The sequence below is a fragment of the Colletes latitarsis genome, chromosome 10, assembly GCF_051014445.1.
Source record: "Colletes latitarsis isolate SP2378_abdomen chromosome 10, iyColLati1, whole genome shotgun sequence".
NCBI lineage: Eukaryota > Metazoa > Arthropoda > Insecta > Hymenoptera > Colletidae > Colletes > Colletes latitarsis.
In genome coordinates, this window is record NC_135143.1 from 6,694,446 (window position 1) to 6,715,605 (window position 21,160).

The 21,160-nt window shown below is 34.9% G+C and overlaps 1 protein-coding gene across 1 annotated transcript in view; it reads right to left on the reverse strand.

The window, feature by feature from the left end:
* Window positions 1-20,387, reverse strand: part of LOC143347197 (uncharacterized) — a 636,562-nt gene extending 616,175 nt beyond the window's left edge. The window contains exon 1 of the mRNA XM_076776191.1: window positions 19,755-20,387. The gene's annotated coding sequence lies outside the window, so the exon portion shown is untranslated. The remainder of the gene's footprint in view (window positions 1-19,754) is intronic.
* Between the last annotated feature and the right edge of the window lie 773 nt (window positions 20,388-21,160).

Consider the following 21,160-nt stretch of genomic DNA (forward strand, 5'->3'; position numbering starts at 1 on the left):
GACCCGAAGCACCCTAAGCTCTGTTATCTGTTCCCGGTGTCTAGCGTTTTCCTCGACGTTTCGCGTCCATTGCGCGGGCCAGCCTGCCCGGGCAAAGAACAACCCTCGAAAATGATCATTTTTGTCGTTGGGTGGAAATTAATAGTTTTAACGTACGCTCACGACCCGGTATTTAAGTCGACGTATTTGTAACAACATATTTCCAACAACATTAGAAATTAAATTAGTGAATTAAATGAGCAAATAAGTCATTCAAAATTTTGATGTTCGAATTGATGTAGTGATCATTTGGCAGGTATGCGTCTTTCATACATAATAGTGATATCTGATAATTAAATAAAGAAACCAATAAAATTTTAAATAGTTTGTTCTTTTTATTTTTAAACAATTTCCCATAGTCTATTTTGTATAACTCGTTACAATTACTCCTACTCGTATTCGTACACTGTAATAATAATTCACTATAAATGAAAGAAAAACTTATTTCTGGAACTGGTATAAGTCCATTTTTTCATGTATTGAACTATTTAAGGGTTTATGTATGAATAAATTAAAAATAAAACTTGTCAGTTTTGGAAACACCCCTTCTTGTTTCATCACTGACGTTAAGCTGCCTTGGTCACGACCAGTACTTAGGATGAGTGACCACTATAAGTTCCTATTCATACGTTTAATAATTGGGTATTACTATTCTGCTAATACTTAATAAAATAAACTAATTTGTAAATAGAAGTAATACAGTGCAATAAACAACATTTGGTAAAATTATATGGGAAGAATTCGTAAGAAAGTTTTTCTTCATTTATAGTGAATCACCTGTATAGTATACGAATACGAGTGGGGGAATAACTTTATGTACAATATAAATATACTCTGGGTTATAGAGAATTAAAAATAAACAAACTAGTCTAGAAATGACTAAAATTCATTATGAAGATTCTTACAATTCGATCTCAACTCGCAAAAAGTTTAAAAAGATCTTTTCTCCTCTGATTATTTCATACTTCGCTGGACTATCTTCTGAGCGATTAATTTTATGACTGTAAAGATGAATTAGTTCATGATTTCGAGCAAACTGACCACTCGTCACCTGTCGCGGGAACTTTTCGTTGCCACTTGACAATGCGTTACGCAATTTCGTTTGATCGAGAATGATTTAGACACGGCCCGTTCTCTCCGTGTCTTTCGTTCCACCCTTTCATCGACTGTCTTCGGTTATGTGTGCGCCCGCTGACTTCACTGAAAACATTTAGTCCGGTAAACCGGTTTTAAAAGGTCTAACGAACTGTGAAGTCGGGCTAATTGAGACCGTTGCAAAACGCGGCTGTATCTCCTTGCCGGAACCAGTTTACGGCGCTGCGACAGGTGTAACGCGAAGCTGTTTCATTGCTTTACGAGTGCTAATTATCTTAAACAGGGAGGGGGAAGGGAACGGAGAGAATGTCGACGCAGTAGCAAAAAAAGAGTAATTTGCAAATCATTCGGCGCTTTGCCTGTCTTCCCTCATCCGCCTCGCGCCTGATTATTTTGTCCACTCCTACTCGCAATTTACTTCTCTTGAGGCTCGCTTTTGTCGAATTTTTCGCGTTTCGCGAGAGAAACTTCGTGTTTCCCCTAATTACATCGAAACAGGAATGATTTAATAACGGCCCTTTTATAACAAATGCCGCACGGTTCGATTCCTGAATTTCGGCGCGATTAGAGTCATTCTATGGCTACGCCTGTATTTTTACATTCAATAATCTCGAAATGGAATTTTATACGAGAGAAAGAACAATAGGGCAGTATCAATTACAGAAAAATTTAATATTGTAATGCACGGGAGCGAAAATCGAGTTACGAACATTCTCTTGTAATTGTATAGAGTGTACGTGATGAACGTCGATTTAAAAGGATATCGCATGCATGAAGCACTGGGATGCGTCAAAGGCTATATTTTCGATTTCTTTCGAATAATACGATATTGAATTTCGTGTCACGTTGGATTTGATATTCCTTATTCCCTTTCGATGTTCGTTTCATCGCGAGAAATCTGAAATCGCGATATCTGATCACATATTCCTTATTTGCTCCGTACCTATCATTGGAAATATCTCTCGTATGCTAAGTAATGAATTGTATGTTTCCGAGAATTCGTGCGTTTCCATATTCTTTTTATCAATTCGAAGTATGTAAAGTTTTTAGCAATTCGTATTATAGAAAAATTCTTTTCTTTTGCAATTTAGATTAACGTATTTCGATCATATTTCTTCATTTGTGCAACATTTCGTTTGTACTGTGTGGATAAATCTGTTTTTCTATTAAAAAAGATATTGATATTAATCAAACATAAAAATTCGAACCGAAATTGAACAATTTTTTTCAATATCCATTTTAACCTCCCAATCTTTTTTAGCTGCCAATTGATTTTTTAAAATATCATAGTCGTGTTTCTACAAATTGAAGGGGTTGGTGTAAAAAAAATTGTAACTAACTTTTGCTCATTTGATCCTTGAAAAACAATTTTCTGCACACAGCTCATACCCAAAAGTCTCAACCAATACCAATTCTCATAATCCGGTCATAAACAGTAATCTTTGCAGCGTATTCTACATTAATTATTTTACAAAATCTTATGAAGGATAATATTTTCTATAATTTTTATTTTGTTTTTCCCTGCATGTTACTTCCTTTGTACTAAAGGGTTTTTTACGTTAATAAATGAATAATAATAAGAAGAAAAGCCTAAGTATTCAAAAATTTTTAAATAATAACCGACAGAATTTTGCAAATATCTCGGAAACTAAATCAGAGTGAGGGTTATATGTATAAGAAAAACTTGTTTAGAATGTCGAATTCTATAACATATTTGAAAATCATCGAAATTGATGACGAGTCCCTTTTTCCAAATAATTGCCGCGACAATCGTTCTTGGTAGCGTTCTTGGAATGCGAAATTCCGCATATTTTTGCTCGAATATGCAGATATTTTATTATTTATATTCGGATTGAATACTGAAATTTCGATAAAGTCGATACATTTTTGTTTTAGCAATGAATTTAAGTCTATAGCTCTCATAATGTTGGAAAATCGAGTAACGATTCAACGTCGTATGAGTTATTTGCTTATTGTTAAATTCATCACTAGTATCATTGCCTGCACGCCGGCAGCTTAAACCCATTGCTTGTACTGAAACTTGTATTGCAACAAGTACCAGCGTCAGTGGGCCGCTTTAGACGTTCCACATGACAGTGAATACTGTTTCATATGCATTTCCTCCACGATGGATAATGAAAACGAACAGCGAACGAAGTAGATGAAACGAACGAATGATTCATCCATAGTGAAGCGATACCAGAGAGGCACAAGCCGAGTTACGGCGTTCGGCTTTGTATATACCTTGCCCAACGTTGGAAAGGACAATCAACGAAAGATAAATATGAATAACACAAAGTGAAACTTATTTATTGTTTGTTAATCGGACCTTTAATAATATATTTGTGAGGTTTTTCTGTTTAAAATAAGACCAAACACGACATAACTTGGGCCACATTTGAAGTGGATTAAAAACCAATTATATCGTGCTTGGTCTTATTTTACTTGGAAAATTCTCATAAATACATCGGTAAGAGTTTCAGTAAAAAAAAAAAATAAAAATCAAAGTGTTCGGCTACCCCTGGGAAAAATTTAATGGGAAATTCTAGACCCCAAAACAAGAGGAAAATCAAGGATAATAATTTGTTGGTTGAGACTTGAGGCAAAATTTTTTAATTTTGACCAACAAGTCCACTTAATGAATTTTTTTCTCGAAAGTAGATAGGATATCGGGGGTATGTCTATTCACCAAAAATGATTGTAATTGACCCCCGCAATCGAAAATAATTTTTCCAGAGTGATTTGAAATTTTTTAATTTAATTTTTCAATAACTTTTTAACGAAGCCTCAACAAGAAATTGATATTCTTGATTTTCGTCTTATTTTGGCCTCTGGAATCTCTCATTAAAATTTTTCCCAGGGGTGGCCGAACACCCTGTATATGTATTATCTCGTCGATATTCGAGCCCAGAGCAGGTTACACTACGCGATCCGCTCAACGTTGAGCTTCTCGGTGTGTCAGGGGGAGTCCCCACTCAGTAGTAGGAATGACTACCGATCACTTAGCCAATCGAAAATAACTCGCAGTTATCCGAGCAGTGCTGTAGTGACAAATTTAAACACCTCCCGTGACAAGTGAATGTCTCTTCGTTCATATTGAGATATTTCGATCGAGAAAGACTTCCCAAGCGTCCTATCAGGCAGTTGTCATTCTTTTTTCGTTGAACAAGTGTAAATCCTGCAACTTCCATCTTTCATCTTCTTCTTTGATTTATTCCCGATAATCATTCAAAGCGAAGAACTGTCGACTTTATCTTTGGATTAACGTCACGTAGTAAGTTAAAAATCTAAAATTGACAGTTACAGGCGAGAAAACGAACGGTATGCAGTAAATTAAATTTAAACCAAAGTCTGGAGACCTGTGCTCTATTCGAACAATGAGTTACATACCTCTATCGTACGAAGTTCTTAATTAAACACATTACGTCTCGTATTTCGTTTGAATTCGACTCGATCGAGTCACCCTAGGAGCGAATTCGACTCAAAGCAATATAAATGTCTCGAGGCCCTGGTTTATGGCGGAGAAGGGGGAAGGGTCTTTTCAGTTTGTAGCAAGTATTTTCAAGGAAAAGTTAAATTCCGCATGATGCGTGATGATGACCACGTCGCGCGTACATTATTTCATTAAACGTACATTTTCTCGCTCGTTCCTGCCTGGCCGCCCTCAGACATCATCGCCGCTGCCGCCATCGACGTCACCAAGGTTCTCACAACCGATCGGTAGAGAAATAGAGAGATGAAAGAGGAAGAGCGATAGGAACGAAGGGCCAAGCTTTAGTCGTGCGCGCTATTCTAACCGGCTTTTATAATAATTAATTTGCTCAAGAGTTTTAACGACTTATTGCACTTCAATTAACTCGTTTTAAATTGCATAACCGTGGTGGCTTGGGGAGCAGGAAATTGGTTCGGTAATAAACCCTTCGGTTTAACAGGTCGACCGCTACACAGTGGGCTGGAAAGCGGTTATTTGTGGCCAAGATTCAACTATCCAACTTTCGTATTTGAGAAAAATTTTCTTTTCTGTAGTAACGACTCCTTGGAATTTCGAAATCCAAAATATTAGTACCCTTATTATTTTGACAATGTCACCCGTATGTATGGATGATAGGAATTACCATTATAGAACTAAAGATATTTATTCTCAAGTTGAAACGCGAGGCAAATAAATTTCGATAGGATTTGTTTTGTAGGAATTCTAACAAATTACAAAAGTAAGTACTGAAACAATATTTTAGTCTTGCAGAATGTTATACGACTTTGATCTGACCGTGAACGTGTTATATGTATAACAGTGTGGTGAGAGACAGTGTTATGAAGATAGAAGTATGAAATTAAGCCTGATCTTAATCGTTTTAATTAGTCGTTACAAAATATAAAAATGTAAGTTCATATTTTTATGCATGTTAGCACTTATGCTTCAATTATTTCTGCGTGTCGAAAGCATTTTTTAATTCATATTGAAAGAATGTTAAGTTTTTAACAATTTAAATTTTAACAAGGTTTATCAAAAAATGTTTAATGCAAATAAAATAAACAATTATGGAGAAAGTTTGCTTATTTTGTAATAATTTGTTTATGAAATGGAAAAATTCTTTCGAAGTACTGAAAACATTTCAACTCCTATGTGTATTGAAAGAGCCTCAATTTCTATGTGAATTAATTAATAGATATCATTGCAGTATAATTGTGGGAATGAATTTTTCTTTTATCACTTCTGAACTGAAATTTAGACTATTTACCTAAGAGATCCATTAACCTTCCGATCATATTATTGTGTTATATTATTGAGAAATTGAATTATGAATATTTATTAATATTTATACTAGTTACCTCCATATTATTGTATTCAGAATAAGTAATTCATCAATTATTTACCAACATAATTCTCAGATTTCTATTATTTACTCTATACTTTTATCACAAAGATTTTATTGCAATCTAAGATATGTCATGTCAATATGGAATTCAGAACAATTATAATACACATCTACGTTATATTATTTAAAATAAACAGCTCGTTACTTATTTTATTAGACAAAGTTTAAGATAATTGTCATACTTTTGCAATTATATTTATACGTCTATCTCACTGATTATTTTAGTATAATAAAGTCAGAAATATTAGAATGTTTTTCCACAAATCTCATAGAAATATAAATAACGTTAGTAGTTTCTCAGACATTTCGCTATTCTAAATTGTTGACAGAATTTCAAATATGCTGGAATTCTTCTATAATATTTAAACAAATAATTGCAGCTCTATTTCACACCTTAAAAATAACTAAATCGCCAGTTCCACAGAAAATTTTAATGACTCATTAGCGGTCAGCGATGTGTTAAAACGAAACCATGATAACAAAGTTTATTACCCGATCTACGGATACAAAATATTATCACGTGTCGAAAATGACCTAAATTCGATCGAATTATGTATTTGCATCGGCGGCAACTTTGTCCGTCGGCGAAGGAAACGTTTGGTTCGATTCGATCGATGAAACCGGTTTTATATCGAAATACTTAACGTGCCAATCTCGGTTCGATCGCGTAATTTGACGTTGCGACGAACAGACACTAACGCACCAAAAGTGTAAAACGAAAAGTGACATTACGTAATGTAAATCTTGGACTTATTTACGACAGTATAGTTTTAAAAGGAAAAAAAATTCTGTTATGCTCCAGTGGTTTCTGTAATGGAGAAGTGAAATCTTTTACTTTGGTCACGTAACTATCGATGCTGAGAAAGCCAGGAGAAATATCTATCTAAATAATTAATACGTCGATGTAACATAATTATTTCTAAAAGAAATAGAAGGTTGGTGTGATTAGAAATTACGATAGTCACGGATGACCATATTGTTATTTATTTTTTAATTAATACGACGAATATAGTATAGACTATTTAAAGTAAGTACTTTTCACCTTACTGGTCGAATGTTTTTTAATCATTCATTAGTTTACAAATAATCCCTCAATTGAGAAAATTTATATCAGATAATTTTCGACAAATTTTCAGTATGGCGATTTGAAAATTTTATTACGATCAGCTATTAATTCAAATCGAGGCTTATGTATATGTTACACAAAATAATAGAACAATTCTACACTTCGTGGTCTGATTTTTCATAAATGGCGAACGCAAGTTAAGCTTTCATCGTTAAGATTGGAAAATATGACTTTTCAGCAACTATATTATTTCGCGTTCAGTATTGAATGAAACGAATAACATAGAAAATGTAATTAATAATAAGTTGTTCGCGTAGATATGCTTCGAACGATTTAATATTGCACAATTACAGTTTTTATTATTTGCAAAATAATTTTATCGATATCTGCATTACGTTTGAAGAAAACAACAAAATTTTGTTTGACGTAAATTAGAATTATGAATGTGATTCCATTCGAGTGTATTTAAGATTTAATAATTACCCACACGTTTAATTAATGAGTCATAGTTTATGAGATTTCAAAATCTGAATTACATTATAAAATTGGTGGATAACAGTTTCTGAGAAGTTTACAAAAAAGTATATGTATTGAACAGGAATTCATAAAAAAAATGATGTTGAACTTGCCCTTTTTACCATATTCTCTTATTACGGACAATTTGCTGTATAGAATAATCGATTATCGATAATAGAAGCGCATCTATTAAACAACTGCTTCTATCGTATATTGGAGTATCGATTATAATCATTATTTCGCGGGAAAATAAGCACCTTCTGCATAAAAACGTCAAAAATATCGACGCGTAGTGACAATAATATTTTAATTTACCTACGATGATACGTAAGCAAAACGGATTTAAACTTCGAAAGTCACATACCTAGGAAAGCTAACGAAGAGAACAGAAAAAGCACAAGGACGAAAATTTGCAATTCATGAGCGAGAAAGACGCAACACATTTATTATCTTTATGGGGTAGCAGGAATCCCTCGTGTAACAAACAAAAACACATTCCGTTTCAGCTGTTTAATTCAAAATGGCGCAAAACAACATAAATGCCTGAATTAATCATGACACAAAACACTTGCTAACTATTACCAAGAAGTTTGTTACGGCGCTCAACTGAATTTGTGGCAACGGTGAAATCGTTTCGAAGGAACCGGATTTTTCGGGATCGTAAAATCTCGAAAAGCGCAACACGCCGCAGTGATATAATTTACAAAAAGAATTTACGATAAATTCGCTTGGTAAACAAGTTTTAAACTGCGGCACAACTTCCACGTAAAGTAGTTTCACTGATTAAAACGCTTCTTACGTACGTAGAATACGACTACTGCTTTCAATTAGGCGACAAACTTGCAAATTCCATTAATATTCTTGACTAGATACGAGTAATATAAATGGCGCAAATAATAAATATGCAATAAAATTCCGATTATCCGGCATACTCGGGACTGGGGCAATGCTCCATTATTGAAGAACATTATATATGAACATTAGCGAAGGATTGCTGTACATGGCATTTTTAAAGCAAGCGACGGATGATTTTTTTCAGAATAATTAATATTTACCAATGTATTAACCTAAAAATTCTGAATTTCTGAAAATGTTCAGTAAAAAAGAAATAAAATGCATACAAAGAATTTTTTCCTAGACAAAGTAAGAATGCTTGCAACAAGCAACGTAACCTAGCGTGCGAGTAAAGCATCCACCGGGAGATCCAAGACGAATAAACAAAAGGTGTTAGGAAAGGTGTTAGGAAAGCAACAGGGTAATATTAAAGAAAGACAATTAAGAATGGAAAAGAAGATCTTCAGTGTGGGAAAGAATAGACACGAGTGTTAAGAAGGTAGAAAGAAAAATAGCTACGCAAAGGACGATTTCGTTGAAGAGAGATCAAAACTCAAAGAGAGAGAGAGAGAGAGAAAGAGACGGTGAGGAATAGTACAATGCAAGGGGAGGAGTGAAGCTGTCCTGAAATGAGGTCGACATAATTGCACCCCTAGTCATAGTGGAACCAAGCGGTAAAGGCGAGGAGGAGATGAAGGAGACAAGGGTGGTAAGAGAGATGGTAATGGAGGGGGTAGGCTGAGGGGGTTGGTCGCCATCTATTGTCTCTCGTAGACTCGACTCGGCCCTGATTAAATACTTGACACATCCCCGCCTGATCCAAGCCGGCATAACTTTGTTCGAATTGTAATTACGGCCCGGATCGGACTCCAGTTACGAACGAGTTCCAGGCGCTCCGAAAACCCCCGGTAACTTTACCATACCCCTTTCTGAATGTCGCGGTCTTCGGTCTCAGGATTCCTGAGTTCGATTTTTCATCTAGCCGCTTCGAGATCTCCCGTTCTACTCGGCCATCTGTGTACCCCGTCATTACTCCTGAAAGCTACTCTTCTTGACGTTTCTTACGATATTCGAGGCGTGACAATCAAGGGGGTATTCTAGTCTAAAGTCTCATTTTTTTCATCTCCTTAAGGATTTTTTACGAAAAAAGTATAAAAGTTTCGTAATTTCGACATATCGAATATAGAACTTTTTTCAAGTGAAAATAATCAAAACTGAATGAGTTATATGTTACTAAACAAAGTACCTTTAAAAAAAAGTGACTTACTGGTTGATACGATTATTGACCATTCTGCTTATCTGAAATGAAAAAATCAAAATGATTCTTGATTAGTATGATCATGAGTATAGTGTAAACCGAAACTGTAAAAAAAAAGAATTTTCCTTATTATTTTTTTAGCCCACTAAACATGACAAAAGTTAAGAATAGTGATATTCAAAATTCAAAGTGCCGCTATATTGCAAATTTTTTTTTTTCATTTTGGTTTACACCATAATTACGATCATACTAATCAAGATTCCTTTTGATTTTTTTATCTCAGATCAGCACAGAATGAAGGGAATCATGTCAGTCAATAGGACACCTTTTTTTCAAGGAATCTTGTTCAATGTCATATAATTGAGACAGTTTTGATTATTTTCGTTTGAAAAATATTGTGAACATTCGTAAAATATAAATAAATATGTATGATAAAAGTAAATGGGAAATATATTATGCCACTGCTTGAAGCGGCAAAGTTTCCTTTTTGAAATGGTTTCTGGTTTATGTCGAGTCGACTTCTCGCATGGAGATATCGTAATTTAAATGAAGTGGTAATTTTTCAAATTCTATTATGTCTGTCTTCGTCTTACGCGTTTTAGACCTCTCTTTCCCTCGTACGTGAGTCGTGACAGTAGTGGCCGAGTGACGTAATATTTACTATTTACTACAAGCACGTACGAGCAACGACCTTGCGAAGGCCGTAGTGAAAATTCATTGACCTCGCGTCGTAAACAATGAAAAGTAAACAACACTTTGAATCCTTATATCTCCGGAACTAATTACGTTATCGACTTAAATGAACACTCGTTTTAGAGGGCACTTCATCCTCTGTCCGATTAATATACCAGCTATTATTATTTATACTGTCTGCTATGTTTATTTTGATATTTATTTAAACGCTATATACGCAAAGAAGTTTCAGCAATTCCTATTAATTATACGACTGATGTGCGAAAAACTGCTCATTAAAACTGTATGATAAAACTGATTCTTCATTTTAAGAATCATTGCTGTGATCGTACGTCCTAAAAGGAACATCCCTGTTAAATAAGTAAATAATTAAATTGAAATTCCAATCTAATATAAAAGGATACGCTTCAATGATACGCGAGTATAAGAAGCGTGATATTCATCGTAAGAATTATAGGATTACAATGCACGACACGCGCGGAAAGAACAAAGTATACAATGACACGTCCGGTGTGTGCAAGTTACGGAGCATTAAATTCACTCTTCGTTGATCGCGATCTGAAAGCTTACTTTACAAATTAGAACGATACGCGGCATTCAAATACACGGTGGCCGGCATTTTCTCGGGGCGCACAAAGGTAAAAATATCCTCGCGGTGTTTCGTTCGCAATTCCCTCTATCTGATTAGGGGAGGCATGCTACTCTCAGGTATTCGCGATCTTGATGTATACGCGTGTCCGTGACGTCTGTTCCTCGAATCACGCGCGATCCCTACAAATTTCCTAGTCACACGCGATCCGACCAGCGGCGATCCTTTTTCTCGAAAAAGGAGAACCTTTGAACTTACGAATAACTTTATCGTTCGTTTCAGACGCGACCAATTTGTACGTGCATCTCGCGGAAACCATCGCGATGGCCGTCGCTCTTCCGCGATAGCGTCGCGCCGCTGCCTCCGTGCTACGCGTTTAAATGCTTCCACACTTCCCGTAGACGTCAAAGAGTTAACTATGTTTTGGTAAATATGTTAAAAGTGGTATTACTCTCGGCACGTGGGAAAAAAATTCTACTTTCAATTTACATATTTTCCACGCGAGGCGAAACTCGTGCTGGAAACATTCTTTTCCTTGAAATTGGTGGCCAGCAGTTCCTTTCTGAGGATTTATCGGTAAGTTTACACGAATATTAATTATTGTCTAATCAGAATCATTTTTATTATGTTCTTCCTTACGTATTATTTTTTTTGTAATTAGAAAACAAATTTGTAATTATCAAGATAATTTGCAACTGCTTGAATAAGCTTTTGCCGACAACTTTTGTTTTTAAATCTAAATGTTTAGATTCGACGATAACATGAACTTTAATTTCTCCCCGTCCTTATACTTCAAGAAAATGGATGTTGTAGAATCTAATGGTTTAAATCATAGTGAAACAAAATAATTCCTGTTTACGGAGGATGAATGCTATATTTTCAATTTACTGTGCATTTGTTAAATATATCTGCACTACATATTCTCCGTTATGCACTCATCCAGGTAAAAAGGAATAATCAATTGTATCATGCATACTCCAAATAATAATTATACGAATATTACTTTGGTCTGAAATTGCTGTAATACTTAATAACAAATACAAAGGACGGTACAGAGACTCGAATTTCTTTCCATTGTCCAAAAAAATCTGTTATCTGAATTTTAATATCGTATATGGTGTACACAATAATACTAATTAGTAATATCAATTTTGACCTGATATTTAACGAAGACCTAAACACGAAAGTCGAAACATTGAGGGAGGAGGAATACGTCCGTAATTGTTTTGAAAAGTATAATAAAAATATTCAATTTTATTATTTAAACGACCGGCACGAAGAATTCTAATTTAATTCGCAAGCACAGATTACACGAGCTATCATCAATTCTTTCAACTCACCGTCAACGAGTCATGTGAACAAACCTAATTGCACATTGAAATGCTCGACGAACGTGTCATTTGTCGAAGCTGACAAATCCGAGGAAGAAAAAGATGACGTTAATACGAGAAACGCATTGTAAATTACAAACTCGAATTGCCAGAAAACCAGTATCAAATTTATGGACATCACGAGCCGGAAAACCTAAATCCCTCGTGATTGTCTGTCAATTATTTATGATTGGCAGCAATTTGTCCAATGGAGTATAAGCCCCATCGGGATGAGGGTTTACCAGCTGTCATCCAACGTTTCGGACTGTATTACCCGTTATCCTCTCTTCATTGTTAATGTAGAAGTCACCGTTGAGCAAAAACTACTTCGTGGTTTCGATACTCCTGTGCGACAAATGGAGTCTCGGTTTCTCGACGAAATTTCATTCCTATCTCATTTCTCGATTTCTATAAGAACGTTCCCGTTACTCGATGAATTAACCAACGTAAACGAGAGAAAGAAACATCGTTTCGTTTTGCATGAGACTTTGTTATCGGGAAAAATTCCTGCGTAATAGGCCTTGTAGTGTCTAACAGGTCGACATGTTGTTATCGAACGTGTAACGTTGAGTCGCAAAAACCGAGCCAGTCGTCACGGACAGGCAAAACCGAAACTGTCGCCGCGAGAATGTCGTGCAAATATTCATCTGGGCCATTTCGAGGAGACTCTGAATTCTTTCGACTTCATTCCAATCCTGCGATAAGCTGCGATAGACGAAAGGGTCCTCGCGTGATACGTCCACATCGATCTACGCTCGACGACCTGACGTAACCTCCAACCTGGCCCGCCGTTAAATTTATATTATAATTTAACTTAACGGGATATATAACGGTTCCGTTATATCGTGACGCGATAACAACGCGTGCTATATACGGTAACCAACGGTAGCGATGACGTTGATTATGACGAAGCAAAACGAATTTGGTATCATCTTTTCGAAGGAATATTCGCTCGAAAGTTTACGAGAAATTACCATTTTTTATGAATTCTTCTCTACCATACCTTCCTTTAACGATAGCAGTAACTTGTGTAACAATACAGATTAACTACGAGTTTATACTTTTAATTTAAATAAGAGGAAACAAGGTACAACTTTTATAAATTATTTTCTTTGGCATATTTTATTCTGTAAATAACGTGTATTATATTCCTACACTTAACGAAGTGGCACTTTTATAATTCAGGTAGAGTCGATTGTCGTTTTTTCTGGATTATAACAACTTACAAGATATTAAAATGTTTTATAAAATTAAGAATTTCTATGAAAATGTTCTTTAATACTAGAATTACCAAAGTGGCCAAATAATCCATAAAAAATATACTCGACTGAATTTTTGCTGTTAAACATAATAATAAACATTTATTTCCATTGCATTATACATTTCTTCAAGAGTCTAACGTTTTAATTTCTTTGAAATAAATAAATATACCATAATTGTCTGTATATGTCAAATATGGTTTATTAAAGTTTAATCTGGTAATTTCTAAAGCATTTATCCTAGGTTTTCAACGATAATTTATAAAGAATACTGCGAATAAATTCAAATTTATCGTGACGCTATTATTTGATAAAATTCTTATAACAGCGTTGGATTACGTTAAAAATCTCAGATTTGTTTTCAAGTACAAGATATCGAATAGTAAAGAATGAACCTAGAAAGTCTGATAAGAATTCGTTCGACTCTTCCTATTTGTTATAAGGTAGAAATGAAATATCTAACAATAATTAGTCGAGCAATGACATATAACATACGAAAGAATGGTAAATGCAACAGCAGAGATATTTAGAAATTCATTTAGAAATTATTAAAACTTTTTCAGTCGAATGATCTTTTTCCAGAACATTGTTTAAAAGATAACATAATAATTTAAGAGAATTGCTTTTGGTTATTTACAAAGCTATTTGCCCTTTAATTTCCGGGTTTTCCAGTCTAACTTTATGTCAGTGGTTATTGGTATTTATTTTATCGCTGGCGTGGCTCGTAAACGTAAGTTTTTGCGAAAATAACATTGCGTGACACACTAATATTTTTATACGTACCATAAATAATGTGTAAAAAATTTTCATGAATTAAGATTAAAATCCAAACGTGAAATATTAAATAATTGACTCGAATTGAATGGAACACTGACATTCTAATTTTCAAGATTGAAAGCACTTTCGAATAAAAAATAAATTACCTAACAGATTCACTTGTGTAAAATAAATAATAAAAATCTTTCTTTTGATATTGGAATTAAAACAATTAGCTGAAAATAAAACATTGGCGGATTATAAAAAGAAGAAAAACGAGTTTATAATAATTCATCCATGCAGTCATTGCTTTGAATTCATTTGAACAAATGTACACTCCAACTATTTAAATTTTGAATTTGTGATTTAATTATGTATGATTATAGAAATACGAAAATTTTTGTTGAGTAATTTTAAATGATTTAGGTGGTCCTTTCTATAGTGTCTTATCATAGCGAATTATTGAATATTTACATTACGTATGAAGGCCTAAAAGAAACTCCAAAATATTTTAAATAATTTTCCAAGCATGTAAATATAATTGTAATGTGCCCTTGCAGGTTAGTAAGATAGTTTTCCCTGTCAGAGATTTATCCTAAAATAACAATACTGCTTTGTGTAAATGTAATAAAAAATACAATATAATATTTAAGACTATATTGTACATTAATATTTTTTATAATCTTCAAAGTTAGATTTTCTTTCGATCGCAGATGACGAGACAACAATGAAATTTAGTCTTTTGCTGCATTCTATTTATTCGCTCGAGTTGATTACGGTTAACTTTCTAATGAATGCTATTAACTTGGGAGGTATCGATCAATTAATGAGTCGTCCCATCGGTTTCCCCTCGTCTTCTGTACACAGAAGTCCCCCATGAATAAAGTGTATAGTTTTCTCCTTTGTTGTTACAGACCAAAATGAAAGTAAACATTTCCGATAGAAGTTAAATGATTTTGAATAATTTTTCCAAGGCATGAACAATTTTCAACTATCTTGTTTAAAATAGTGAAAATTACCATAGCATACCATTGGAAGAATTTACATACATGCTTTATTGTTAAGTTAAAATTTAGAAATATATTTTATTCATTGTATTCCTAAACAAATGTATAGATCTAAAATTGATTCTTTTTTCAAAGTATAAATTTTTACAGTTCCACGTTAAAATACATATAATAAACTTCTTGAGCCCAGAGGGAAGTTTGAATGGTATTAAATGTCACAAGTACCATAATTCTTATCACTATTCATTTGTAGACGTACGATATAATTATAACATTTTCTTCTTTTTACAAGGAATATATGATAATATATTCCCAAAGTATGGCTGTTTAATTTAAAAGCACACTGTACATTGGATTGCCTATAATGTCCAAACTAACAGCATGAAATATTAACAAATTTTGTATCCGTTTTGCTCAGAATCAATAGATACCACTTATATATTTATTTATCAATAACCAGCGAAACTGTGTAATATTTTAGTAAATGACGGCCAAGATTAACTCTATCGATTACTATTAGTTTTAAAAATTAATTAATAGGCAGTCGATCTATGTTAATTGAATTATATTAGAGACTTGATTAATTCATATTGAACTTACGTATAACATTTCACACTATATACATAAAGCTGACGAAACAATGAGTTGATAGCTTAGTGTCAAACACTGAATATTTACAATGTATGCATTACAAATTAATTATTCGGACAAATTAGATCGCATACAATTAAAGCGAAATAGACACTTTAGAATCGAATGACTTGCATGAACAAATGAAGAAACATAAGTTTTTAAAATGCAAAATTGAAGAATTACTTTGATTACAGATTCAGCATTATTTTAATCAAATAATATTTAAAAACAAATTAACAGTTGTCAGACAATCTCTACTTCTATAATATATTATTATAACGAATTATTATTAAATATTCAAAATGTCCTGTAAAATGTAGTGCTTGGGACGAGGGAATGATCCTTCATCAAAAAGTAAAGCGAAAATTTAGAGAGAAATTGGTTTGGATAGTTCGTCGGATACGGGGGTAATTGAGGACTATAACGCGTCTGACTATTACAAATTACTTCTACTTGTGTAGGTGATAACAAATATTGATAGTGGTATCGTAATATCTGCGCTTCATCAATCTTACTGTTTTAAAATTAACTGGAATCAGTTAAAATAAAATCACACTTTTGTTAACGTATACAAACTGAGACATTATTAGATAAATAAAATAATTTATTGCAAAATGTTTTCGATTTCACTATTTTTATCATTTTTAATGGACAAAATAATATTTTATTGTAAGAATCTAAAACAGGAGGAAAATTTATAAAGAATGATATTACATATATTTACTTTTTAAATTGTTATTTTGTTTACTGCAGATGAGCGATGCAATGACATCGAAAATATTTTATAATAAATTACTAATAATGGTTAAATCATTTCGATAATACAAACATTATCCTATAGTGATCGAGAGTATCAACAGAAGTAGAAACATCAAGGAATTGTCAGACACGCGACTCGAGTCATACTTAAACGCATGAATATTCGACAAATTTTCAAATATCGAATCTTTTTTAAAACGAAGCGTCGCAGCAAAAAAATTTGTTGTACATTTTTTATTTACTTTTTCAATCTGTATATTCCATATTAAGGACCAGCAAAGGAAGTAACTAAAAAGATATTGCAGTTATGCACTTTTGGAAAAACAATTTATATTTTGTAATTCTTGTATAGCTCGGAGTTTTAAATTATTTTGAGAAAAACCCATATTAAAATTCATGAAAACTACGGAGCAATATTAGTTTAGCATACAGGTGTTGAATATATTACATCGTAGATGGCAACAGCAAGACTTTTCAAGCTTTGTTAGAAGGAGAATTATGTAACAGTGTTACAAAAAAATAATGTTGGTAACACATTGCAAAAACTGATGAATTAAGGCCCGAGAATACAAAGAAAAATAATATTATCAACGGAGAAACCTATTTATGAAGATGACACTGGATAATTCATATGCAAAAAACAAACATTTGACTTTAATTCTATCTAGATATAGCTTTGGATACTGAATTTGAATAAAGATACGAGTTTGTAAGTAAATTTGTATAGTAAAGATATTTCATATTACTATTAACTTGTAAAATATATCATATATTTTTTAATGTCATTGCTGTACAGACTGTCTCAGTAATCTCGGTGAAATCATTTTGTAGATATATTTAATTTAAACACCTTAATTAGAATGTATAATATTGAAAATAGAAATATTAATGAATTATCATTATTTTTTATGTTAGAAGCTTAAAATAGGGAATACTTTAAACTTCTTTAAACGTCCTTTGTATAATTTAATTAAAATATTATATTTTTAGTATAAAAGTAAAAGAAGAGATACTGAATGAAAAAGTATAATCGAAAATATAGGATTGAATTTTGATCGTACAAGTGTTTGTTTTCGAGCAAATTGTGTTTGAAAATTCTATTGTGTACACGTGGAGTACGACTTGGACACCAGCGCAAGTAGAAATAGCGAGTATTGGACAGACGCACCAATGCACACCGTCTTCGATCCCACGCGTATCCAATAAATTTTCAAATTCGATTATCTGACAAACGAAAACATTGTATACAACAATTTTATTCCATATTTTGGACTCAGTCTTTCGCATAGAATCACTCTAATACCGCAGTATAATTACTGAGACAGTTTGTATAAAATTTACACTCTACAGTTGTCGAAATTTTAGGGTCAACGAAAGCTTTAATAAAACTCTAAAAATCTCGACGATAATGGTATTAGTCACTCAACAATTTTATTGACGACAAAAATGAGAATCGTGAATGTTAGTAACCATTTGACGTGCCAGAAGAGTCAAGGAAAGTGTTCGCCAACAGTGCAACTAGCTTCTTCAGGGGTCAAAGGATATAGTAACTGATATATTAACCCTTAAAGTAGCTGCAATGTTGACGAAGCGTTGGAAGACTTTCCTTACTCCTTTCGAGATAGATTTTTTCTAAAGAAAATAAAGAAGGTAGAGTACATTTCTAATACTTCAAATGATGAATTTACTCATTAGAATAAGATAAAACGAAAAAAAATAATTTCTTTTGTACTTTGGTGCAAAGTTAGTCCCATTAGTCTTATAAAGATTATGAAAAAATTTATACAAATACACATCTAGTGTATTATATGTAATAGCAAAAAAAAAACATCTTTTAAAAAAGGAACAAAAATTATCTTTCAAGTATCTTATGCCTGAAAAGGTCTGATACAGTAAAGATTTCAAAGTTACAATCATTTAACTGTATCACAATTTTGAAAAAAAGGAGCATGAGTTGTCTAACCTTGGAATAGCTGAGAATGAGTGTCATAATAGCTCTATCATAACTAAATTATAAAAGTATTTTTCTTGAAACCATACATTTTAAGACGGTTCAAACAATATTATAAACTAGTGGATGGATCAACTTAAAATTTGGTGTACATATAAAAACAAATTGTCTCTCGACGGTTAAAACTATAAAAAATGCTATTCTTTATTACATTGGGGATTTTTGTAATTTAAAAAATTTTTCATTTCTATCTAATAGGTTAATAATATGTTTGATTCCTTCGAACCATTTACAATGGTCGAGCAATCTATATGATTAAAACTATTACGTGTTTTTAATATGTACCAACCATGGTACTCAGTTTGGAACCAGTATATCAACCAGTGTTAATTTGATAAAATCCCAAAGGTATCCTACAAACTGAAACATTTCTCAACTATTCCGTCTCATCTGACCAAGTTTAACTTTTGTCCCTGACTGTTTTCTTTGCTTTCACCGTGTTTACAAACTACCAACAGACCTTGCCTATCTTATATCACATTTAACAATGTCACGTGCAGTTAGAAGAAACTCGCGAACAACATTTCCAAGCATCTCCTTTCCACAGCAACGGAAAATTTAACGATTTCAATATTCAACCACAAAGAATCTTGTTCCAATCGAATCGTGTCGAAACACACGTAAACGTAGCTTTTCGAATTATGCTCATAACACTGACGCGTCGTCCGCGTTTCTGAGCGAAACATTCAGCGAATTCGCAGCAACGGAATTCGCGATAGTTGTTTTGTTCCTCGTCGCGACAGGAATTAATGAAAATCTCGCGATTTTATTCCCCCGGCGAAGCGAGAGCCGTGTTTACATATTCGTATCAAAGATCGTCTCCGCGTAACAATACCGGACAACACTTGTTGCTCTTTCCCAGAACTCCTTCCGAGATGATTGATGTTTCCATTTCACATTCAACGCGATGTCATTTTTATTCATGAGTCGCGCTAAAATTTCACCAGTCCCTGGCTCCGTAGAACGACGACTGTTTAAATGTGTACACTCACCAGCCGCGTTGACCGAAAAACTTCGGGATGCCGCGGAATGCTCCTGCCCTTTCAATCCTCTCCGTTGTGGTTCACCCTCTTTATGATTTCGGCGTCACGTCACGTCGTAACCTGGTCCCAGACGGTCCCCAAGAGTCTCCTTAGCACAGATCGCACTGCACGTCACTGCCTCCCTCTGTCTCCGGGCACCTGTGTCCTCTATCCTCACTCTTTGCTTCGCTCAACCAACCGACAAGGACGCTGATAGATCCGCGATACGCTCGAAACCAACGTCCATCTTTCTCGGGAACTCTTCACACCGCACGATCGCGCAACGGGAATCGAGAATCCCTCCAGACGGTTCGTTTCGATCTACCACGAGGGGACGCAGAGTAGTCACGTGTCACGTCGACCGGGGATCCTTGGTTAGCTCTCTGTAAGTTCCCAATCGAGCGCGTCGGACACGGGGGAACGAGGCGTCGAAACGACGATACGATTACGACGGCTAGAGTCAATGAGCTCCGAAGGGCGACGGGCCGTGAAAGATCGAGGCAAAGAGAACACACCGTCGAGCTTTCTTCCCAGTTTCCCTCTACGGGACGTTTTCGTGGGTCTGGGCCACTACCACAACGGCTGACTGCACCACGTGGTGAACGCGGCGCTCATTGATCGCGAACGACCTTGGTGTCTCGGTGCACGCTTCTCCGAGAAGGTCAGCAGCGCGAGCATGAATCGTCCAGGTCGTTCGATCACGACTACCAGAGACTGTAGGCTAGCAGCGTCGACGATTTACGGAGAAAGCGTTCTAACGGCGGTTACATGCGAACTCCTTCTCCGGTTTCTTTTTTATCGTCGACCATGAACCTCGGGAGGGTCGCTGGTACGAGGAACTGTTAGCATCTCACGCGCCAGCTCGAGCAACGTGGCTCGTACGATACGCGTCTCTCTCTCTTTCTCTCTGTACGTCTCGTGTGTTTATACTCAGAGATCCGTTCTCCAAGAGAATACGTCCGTTCGCGAACTGTTCGCCAAACGCACTGACGATCCCAGCGGCTGGTTCGTCGGTGACGTTGTGCCTCCGCGGGTTCGATTCCCGGATGGGCATGCGCCACGTCCTACGGTTTGGAGGGAGGCTGCTGTGCTGCTGTCCCTGCTACTCGCGGAGGTGCATCCGCCGACCGGAGGGTGGTTTCCAAGGGGTTTCCAAGAGCCCCCTTTTTCCCGTCTTTTCTGATTTTTCTCGCGTTCTGTCTATATCTTTTTGATCGCCTCCTCTCGTTAGACTCTTCTTCCCTCGTGGACTCGCGAAGATGAGCACCCGCTAGTCCGTTTCGATCTCTAGTCCCTGCATATCGAGAGCGTGTGGCCCGCGAGTTCGCGAGAACTCTGCGTTCCCTAGATCAGTATTAGAAAGAACGAAAACTGAT